Below are 9,976 nucleotides of genomic sequence, written 5' to 3' on the forward strand. Positions count from 1 at the left end.
TAAACCCACAATTCATTGGATCTCGACAAACACACCGCAAAAAGAGTTTACATCGAATAGATATCCACAAGAGAGGGGAGAACATTGTATTGATATCCAAAAAGAGAGAAGAAGCCATCTATCTAATAACTATGGACCCGTAGGTCTGTGGTAAACTACTCACAACTCATCGGAGGGGCAAGGATGTTGATGTAGAAGCCCTCCATGGTTGATTCCCCCTCCGGCAGAGTGCCGGCGAAGGCTCCAAGATGGGATCTCGCGGATACAGATGGTTACGGCGGTGGAAATTGTGTTTCGTGGTGCCCCTGGATGCTTTCGGGGTACGTAGGTATATATAGGAGGAAGAAGTACGTCGGTGGCCGCCCGAGGGGCCCACGAGACAGGGGGCACACCCTACAAGGGGGGGGGGCACGAACCCCTATCTCGTGGGGCTCTCGGGAGCTTGTTGACTTGCACTCCAAGCTCTCCGGATCAGATTTGTTCCAAAAATCACGCTCCCGAAGGTTTCATTCCATTTGGACTCCATTTGATATTCCTTTTCTTCGAAATACTGAAATAGGCAAAAAAACAGCAATATGGGCTGGGCCTCCGGTTAGTAGGTTAGTCCCAAAAATGATAAATATGTGTAAAATAAAGCCCATAAACATCTAAAAGGGGTAATATAATAGCATGGAACAATCAAAATTATAGATACGTTGGAGACGTATCAATCCATTACTTAAGCACTAAATGCCTAGCTTAATGGCTTTAAAGAAAGCGCTGCCAGGGAGACAACCCGGAAGTTTTAGAGAGTCATTTATTTCTGTTGAGTGCTTTCATATAGTTTAAAAACAAAAAAAATAAAGAGGGGAACCTAAAAACTTTTCAAAATGGAAAGTGAAAGTGAGAGAGACAAGCATTGTTGAAGTGGGAGCTAGCTTTGAACTTTGTTCATGCTCACGGAAACTTTGTAAATCTTGATTACAGAAACTTTTCAACAAAAATAATTATCCCCTTATACAATTCCATTGTATTATAAAAATAATGTGCCAAGGTTTGCCTTTAGGATGTTTACAATGCTTGCTGGTTTGTACGGTGCAGGACAGTAACTTTGGCTGTAGTGCGTGATTTTACATTTTTAACTGGAATGTCAATTGGTTCTGATTTTTTTTCACTGTCTTGATATACAACTTTTTTATGTTTCCTAATTTTGGTAGAATTTTTGGGGTACCATAAGTATGGTGGATGTTCAGATTGCTACAGACTGTTCTGTTTTTGACAGATTCTGTTTTTGATGCATAGTTTGCTTGTTTTGATGAATCTATCAATTTATATTAGTGGATTAAGCCATGGAAAAGCTATATTACAGTAGACACAATGCAAAAATAAAATATGAATTGGTTTTCAACAGTACTTAGAGTGGTGATTTGCTTTATTATACTAACGGATCTTACCGAGTTTTCTGTTGAAGTTTCGTGTGGATGAAGTGTCTAAACGAGGAGGTCTCGATATGAGGAAAAGGAAGAGAGGGAAGATCTCAAGCTTGGGGATGCCCGAGACACCCCAAGTAAATATTCAAGGAGACTCAAGCGTCTAAGCTTGGGGATGCCCCGGAAGGCATCCCCTCTTTCTTTAACAAGTATCGGTATGTTTCCGAATTTGTTTCGTTCATGCATTATGTGCAAGTCTTGGAGCGTCTTTTGCATTTAGTTTTCATTTTTCTTTTATGCACCATGCTGGTATGAGATAGTCCTTGGTTGATTTATAGAATTCTCATTGCACCTCACTTAAATCTTTTGGGTATGGCTTTATAGAATGCTTCATGTGCTTCACTTATATCATTTGAAGTTTGGATTGCCTGTTTCTCTTCATATAGACAACCGCCATTTGTAGAATGCTCTTTTGCTTCACTTATAATTGTTAGAGCGTGGGCATATCTTTTGTAGAAAGAATTAAACTCTCTTCCTTCACTTATATCTATTTAGAGAGATGACAGGAATTGGTCATTCACATGGTTAGTCATAAAATCCTACATAAACTTGTAGATCACTGAATATGATATGTTTGATTCCTTGCAATAGTTTTGTGATATAAAGATGGTGATATTAGAGTCATGCTAGTGGGTGGTTGTGGATTGTAGAGACACTTGTGTTGAGGTTTGTGATTCCCGTAGCATGCACGTATGGTGAACCGCTTTGTGATGAAGTTGGAGCACAATTTTATTTATTGATTGTCTTCCTTATGAGTGGCGGTCGGGGACGAGCGATGGTATTTTCCTACCAATCTATCCCCCTAGGAGCATGCACGTAGTACTTTGTTTTCAATGGCTTGTAGCTTTTTTCAATAAGTATATGAGTTCTTTATGACTAATGTTGAGTCCATGGATTATACGCACTCTCACCCTTCCATCATTGTTAGCCTCTTCGGTACCGTGCATTGCCCTTTCTCACCTCGAGAGTTGGTGCAAACTTCGCCGATGCATCCAAAACCCGTGATATGATACGCTCTATCACACATAAGCCTCCTTATATCTTCCTCAAAACAGCCACCATACCTACCTATCATGGCATTTCCATAGCCATTCCGAGATATATTGCCATGCAACTTCCATCATCATCATATACATGACTTGAGCATTCATTGTCATATTGTTTTGCATGATCGTAAGATAGCTAGCATGATGTTTTCATGGCTTGTCCGTTTTTTGATGTCATTGCTATGCTAGATCATTGCACATCCCGGTACACCGCCGGAAGCATTCATACAGAGTCATATCTTTGTTCTAGATATTGAGTTGTAAGTAAATAAAAGTGTGATCATCATCATTATTAGAGCATTGCCCTAGTTAGGAAAGGATGATGGAGACTATGATTCCCCCACAAGTCGGGATGAGACTCCGGACTTTATAAAAAAATAAAAGAGGCCAAAGAAGCCCAAACGAAAAAAGGCCAAAGAAGCCCACCAAAAAGAAAGAAAAAAATTAAAAAAAATGAAAAATAAAAGAAAAAAATGAGAGAAAAGAGAGAAGGGGCAATGTTACTATCCTTTTACCACACTTGTGCTTCAAAGTAGCACCATGTTCTTTATAGAGAGAGCCTCCTATGCTTTCATTTTCATATTCTAGTGGGAATTTTCATTATAGAACTTGGCTTGTATATTCCGATGATGGGCTTCCTCAAATGCCCGAGGTCTTCATGAGCAAGCAAGTTGGATGCACACCCACTTAGTTTCAGTTTGAGCTTTCATACACTTATAGCTCTAGTGCATCCGTTGCATGGCAATCCCTACTCACTCACATTGATATCTATTGATGGGCATCTCCATAGCCCGTTGATATGCCTAGTTGATGTGAGACCTTCTCCCTTTTTGTCTTCTCCACATAACCCCCACCATCATTTTCTAGTCCACCTATAGTGCTATATCCATGGCTCACGCTCATGTATTGCGTGAAAGTTGAAAAAGTTTGAGATTATGAAAGTACGAAACAATTGCCTGGCTTGTCATCGGGGTTGTGCATGATTAAATACTTTGTGTGATGAAGATAGAGCAACAGCCAGACTATATGATTTTGTAGGGATAACTTTCTTTGGCCATGTTGTTTTGAAAAGACATGATTGCTTTATTGGTACGCTCGAAGTATTATTGTTTTTATGTCAAATGATAGACTATTGCTTTGAATCACTCGTGTCTTAATATTCATGCCATGATTAGACATATGATCAAGATTATGCTAGGTAGCATTCCACATCAAACATTATCTTTTTTATCATTTACCTACTCGAGGACGAGCAGGAATTAAGTTTGGGGATGCTGATACGTCTCCGTCGTATCTATAATTTTTGATTGTTCCATGCCAATATTATTCAACTTTTATATACTTTTGGCAACTTTTTATACTATTTTTTGGGACTAACATATTGATCCAGTTCCCAGTGCCAGTTCCTGTCTGTTGCATGTTTTTTGTTTCGCAGAAACCCAATATCAAACGGAGTCCAAACGGGATAAAAACGGATGGAGATTTTTTTTGGAATATTTATGATTTTTGGGAAGTAAAATCAACGCGAAACAGTGTCCGGGGTGGCCACGAGACAGGGGGGCGCGCCCTCCCCCCTGGGCGCACCCTGGACTCTCGTGGGCCACCCGTAAGGCGGTTGACGCTCTTCTTCTGGTGCAATAAAGCTAATTTTATGAGAAAGATCTGGGCGAAAGATACACCCCAATCGGAGTTACGGATCTCTGGATATTTAAGAAACGGTGAAGGGGTAGAATCTAAGAACACAGAAACAAAGAGATAGATCCAATCTCGGAGGGGCTCTCGCCCCTCCCAAGCCATGGGAGCGAATGACCAAAGGGGAAACCCTTCTCCCATCTAGGGAGGAGGTCAAGGAAGAAGAAGAAGAAGGGGGGCCTCTCCCCCTTGCTTTCGGTGGCGCCGGAACGCCGTCGGGGGCCATCATCATCACCGCGATCTTCACCAACACCACCTCATCTTCACCAACATCTCCATCACCTTCCCCCATCTATATCCAGCGGTCCACTCTCCCGCAACCCACTGTACCCTCTACTTGAACATGGTGCTCAACGCTATATATTATTTCCCAATGATGTATGGCTATCTTATGATGTTTGAGTAGATCCGTTTTGTCCTATGGGTTAATTGATGATCATGATTGGTTTGAGTTGCATGTTTTATTATTGGTGTTGTCCTATGGTGCCCTCCGTGTCATGCAAGCGTGAGGGATTCCTGCTGTAGGGTGTTGCAATGCATTCATGATTCGCTTATAGTAGGTTGCGTGAGTGACTGAAACACAAACCTGAGTAAGGGGATTGTTGCGTATGGGATAAAAGGGGACTTGATACTTTAGTGCTATGGTTGGGTTTTACCTTAATGAATCTTTAGTAGTTGGGGATGCTTGCTAGAGTTCCAATCATAAGTGCATATGATCCAAGCAGAGAAAGTATGTTAGCTTATGCCTCTCCCTCAAATAAAATTGCAATAGTGATTACCGGTCTAGTTGTCGATTGCCTTGGACAAATAACTTTCTCGTAACAAAAAGCTCTCTACTAATACTTACTTTATTGCTTCTTTACCTAAACAGCCCCTACTTTTTGTTTACGTGCTCTTTATTATCTTGCAAACCTATCTTATCACACCTACAAAGTACTTCTAGTTTCATACTTGTTCTAGGTAAAGCGAACGTCAAGCGTGCGTAGAGTTGTATCGGTGGTCGATAGAACTTGAGGGAATATTTATTCTACCTTTAGCTCCTCGTTGGGTTCGACACTCTTACTTATCGAAAACTGTTGCGATCCCCTACACTTGTGGGTTATCATGGCTCACTGGCGACTTTAATGACACATGGATTCCCTTGGATTGATGGTGCCAGTACATTCGTTGATGTGGAGTGAGTTATTCTAGTGGCCCCATCATGTGCATAGCATTTGCATTGTGAATAATTTTTTTACTAGGGAGTCCTTGTTAGAATTTCCAAGTAAAATTCCAGACTTCATAAGGATGTCGTCAAAAGAGCATGTGATTTGATCGTTGGAGAAGATGATGGGGATCTCAATGTTTTATTTGTTTTTAGAGTTATTTGTGTGAAGTTAGGAACAACTGTTTCTCTCAATCACACACTATTCACTACTCCCTTTGTTCCATATTAAGTGTCGCTGATTTAGTATAATATGGAAAAGAGGGAATAATAAATATGTCATGATATGGGGTTCAAAATGAAACGTATGTTTAGAAGAATGTTCTTCTGCATAGGTGTTTGTGAAAGGTTTATAGCCACATCCATATGCATCTTCACTCTTCAATACAAAGCTTCTTTGTATACACAGTCATTAAGCACTTGTGCCTAGTCAAATGTGTATGTCAACTTCACAGGTAAGAAGTTGTAGGATCGAAAGTATGTCTAGAGGAGGGGTGATTAGACTCCAAATAAAAACTTATCCTTTTCCCAATTTTAGTTGTAGGCAAGTTTTAGCAATTCTACCAAGTCAAGAACACCATACACATGCAAGTCTAAGAGTTGAGCAGTGGAAATTAAAGACTTTGCATATGAACATAAAGGAGGGATTGTAGAAATCAAACGCAATTAAGACACAGTGATTTTTGGCGTGGTTCCAATAGGTGGAGCTATCATACATCCACGTTGATGGAGACTTCAACCCACATAGGGTAACGCACTGGTACGCGTCGATGCTATACAAACGATTTTAACCCCTTTCCGCGATGGCATTTGGAACCGTCGCCAAGTGAGTGTGGGCGATAGGGGGTCCTTCCCACACGACCCAGAAACCGTCGGGGATAGGCAACCTTGATGCATACTGTTGTCCCTATATAACCGTTTCTGATATCTCAAATATCCCAAACGCTTCATCCTTGCTACTCGTTTGTGCTCGCATTGCCATTGCAGTCGGAGTTTTGTGGTTTTACCTAAAACTAGGCAGAGTCCAGGCACGGGAGTTTTCCAGGCACATACCAAACTGGCTCTACGTTTACGATGCCTGACACATCACAAATAGTTCATGATTATAAACCATGTATGATAGGTAGACAATCGCACACATTTAGTTTTCCTGCACCGTATGTGATAGTGTCTGACATCACACACGCTTTGCAAACGGCAACTGTGTGCATTGTTACACACGTTTCCTCTCCGTCAACCGTGTTAGATTATGATGTATATCACACACACTGTGCTTTATTAACCGTGTGCGCCGTAATGACCTGCACACTATAATTTCTCCCTAATTTAATTGTTGCTATTTAAAATTGTACCTAATTTAAACTTGAAAGTAGGCTATAGCTTTATTCATATCCATCAGGTTCAAACAACCAATGCATTATTCGATTCACAGGTACATATGTTTAACAATTACATAAGCACCAAATAAAGAATGATGAACCAGGGTTCTATACTTGTACTGTTACAAATGGTAAAGAAAGAGGCGACATACATTCTGGTTGCTAAACAAGGTTAAGCGGAATGGCCCTATTGTGCTCTCCTGGATGCAGAAGGCAGGCACGACTCTAGTTCAACCCCTTGTGATGGCCGACCGCCAATCATGTAGTTTGAGAGGTAATCTTGAGTAAACTGCTTCACGATCCACTGCAAAGGAAAAAAGATTCAGACATTGTCATCTAACACAACTCATTACGGGCAGTAAAAAGAAGGCTACAGGGTTCTTACTTACCATCCTGCAGTTCTTTGTTGTCTTGAATAAAGTGTAAACAAATAGTTCGATTGACATCTTTTGACCCATTTTAATAACAATATTTATCATTTTCCTCACTTGATGCTGGTTCATGAATATCTCATTGCCCCACACGAAGAAAGGGTCGAAGTGTGGACCTTTGGCAATGACATATGTACCTAAAAGCACCAGGTTAATATTAGAAGCTAAACAACAATTGCAAAATGATGTAGTACAACACTCCCTCCATCCCATTATATAAGATTTTATTACATGTATATCTAGACATCATCAGAACATTAAGGTAACACTCTTCCTTGTTGCTATGTAGCTTGGGATTCATATTTAGTCATTTAGTACAGTGCATGTTGTTATGTAGCCTCAGATATATTAAATATGGCCCTAGTTAACCTACTGATAAATGAGTTACAGATATATTCAATGAAATGTCCGATTCAATGACTAATCCCTTATCAGCCCCCAGGCTATATGGTACCAGCTACCTGAACAGTGAGTACATATAAGCAATGCGATGAAACTAACCTCGATGGAAAACAACACTGTTCTCAATATTGTCCTGTATGAGTACATATAAAGGCATGTTAAGCACAACATGCTAAACATCAACCAAATATATCCATGGTAGACAACATAATCTACAAATCATAACTTCAGTGTGCAGGCTTAAGCATGCTAGTTAAGCAAAACAAGAAGTGCAAAGGTGTGTTAACTGCATCAGGCATAACATTTAAAAACAAGCAAATAGTCATTCAAACTGGTATTGTGCAGGTCTAAAGTACACTAGTTATTGTTAAAAAAACGAAATGACATGTTAACTGCAATATCCTTAACAACAACCAAATATCATAATTCATAGTGGTATTGTTAAAACTATTATTGATGAAACTAAACTGCATGGCAAATAGTTGCACATATAGAGCATCACATTGTGAAGAACTGAAATAAACAAGGCATAAGGCCATCTCTAGCCGATCCTTCAAAAGTTAAAGGACTAAAACCCTTAGTGGATATATATATACCCCAGCAATTTTTGGCCGTTCCTAGTCGATCCCCTAAACTTAACGTTGTAAACTTCAAGTTTATCAAGTTCAAAGCAGGTTCAACCGAAAGTCTCAACCGAAACTAGCATGCATTCAAACATAAACATAGATAGTTTTGCATAACCGAACATAAAACATAAATTTAAACTAAGCTAAACTACTTTCGGTCGAATTGGAGATCGAGCCAATCCTTCCTCATCAGGTACGGTGTGCCGCGAGCCGGGCCGGGGCCGGTGTCGTCGTCAGGATCGTTGGGGAAGACACTCCTCCACTCGTCAACGTCGATCTCATCGTCCTTGCCGCCTGACTCGACGCCCTCCTAAAAGGATCGAGAATAGGTGTCTAGAGGGGGGGTGAATAGACCCTCAACACACAAAGTTGGCAGTTTTTAAGTTTTTCATGTTGAGGTGGTAGATTAACAAAATTTCAAGCATACACAATACAATTCAAGCAAGCATGCAAAGAGTATATGAGCAGTGGAAAGTAAAGCATGCAACTTGCAAGAAAGTAAAGGGATGGGATTGGAGTGTGCAAACGCAATCGGAGACACGGAGATTTTTGGCGTGGTTCCGATAGGTGGTGCTATCGTACATCCACGTTGATGGAGACTTCAACCCACGAAGGGTAACGGCTGCGTGAGTCCACGTAGGGCTCCACCCATGAAGGTTCCATGAAGAAGCAACCTTGTCTATCCCACCATGGCCATCGCCCATGAAGGACTTGCCTCACTAGGGTAGATCTTCACGAAGTAGGCGATCTCCTTGCCCATACAAACTCCTTGGTTCAACTCCACAATCTTGACGGAGGCTCCTAAGTGACACCTAACCAATCTAGGAGACACCACTCTCCAAAAGGCAATAGATGGTGTGTTGAAGATGAACTCCTTGCTCTTGTGCTTCAAATGATAGTCTCCCCAACACTCAACTCTCTCTTATAGGATTCAATTTGGTGGAAAGATGATTTGAGTGGAAAGCAACTTGGGGAAGGCTAGAGAACAAGATTCATATGGTAGGATTGGAATATCTTGGCCTCAACACATGAGTAGGTGGTTCTCTCTCAGAAAAAGAATGCTGGAACTGTAGGCATGTTTTGATGGCTTTTCTCATGAATGAGGAGAGGGTGGAGGGGTATATATAGCCTCCACACACAATCTAACTGTTAGACACAATTTACCAAACTCGGTGGGACCGAATCAGAAAACTCGGTCAGACCGATTTAGTTCATAATGTGACCGTTAGGCATTTTGGTGGGACCGATATGATCAACTCGGTAGGACCGATGTGCAAGGGTTAGGGTAAAACCTTATCTCGGTTTGACCGATTACACAAACTCGGTTGGACCGATTTTGGTAATAAGTGAAACAGAGAGTTTGTCAAGCAAACTCGATGGGACCGATTGCATATTCTCGGTGAGACCAAGATTATTGCAATAGGCAACTGAGAGTTTGCAAGCCCATCTCGGTGAGACCGAGATCCCATCGGTGAGACCGAATTGATTAGGGTCTCTGGCAGTGGCTATGTCAAATGAACTCGGTGCCGTCGGATGTATCAAATCGGTGGGGCCGAGTTTGACTTTTGGTTTGGGACATATGTGGATATGAGAAAGTGATTGAGGTCTTTGGAGCATATCACTAAGCACTTTGAGCAAGCAAGCCATTAAGCAACATCTCATCCCCTTTTAATAGTATTGGCTTTCCTATGGACTCAATGTGATCTTGGATCACTGAAATAAAAAAT

This window comes from Triticum aestivum, chromosome 5B (assembly GCF_018294505.1).
Source record: "Triticum aestivum cultivar Chinese Spring chromosome 5B, IWGSC CS RefSeq v2.1, whole genome shotgun sequence".
NCBI classification, from domain to species: domain Eukaryota; kingdom Viridiplantae; phylum Streptophyta; class Magnoliopsida; order Poales; family Poaceae; genus Triticum; species Triticum aestivum.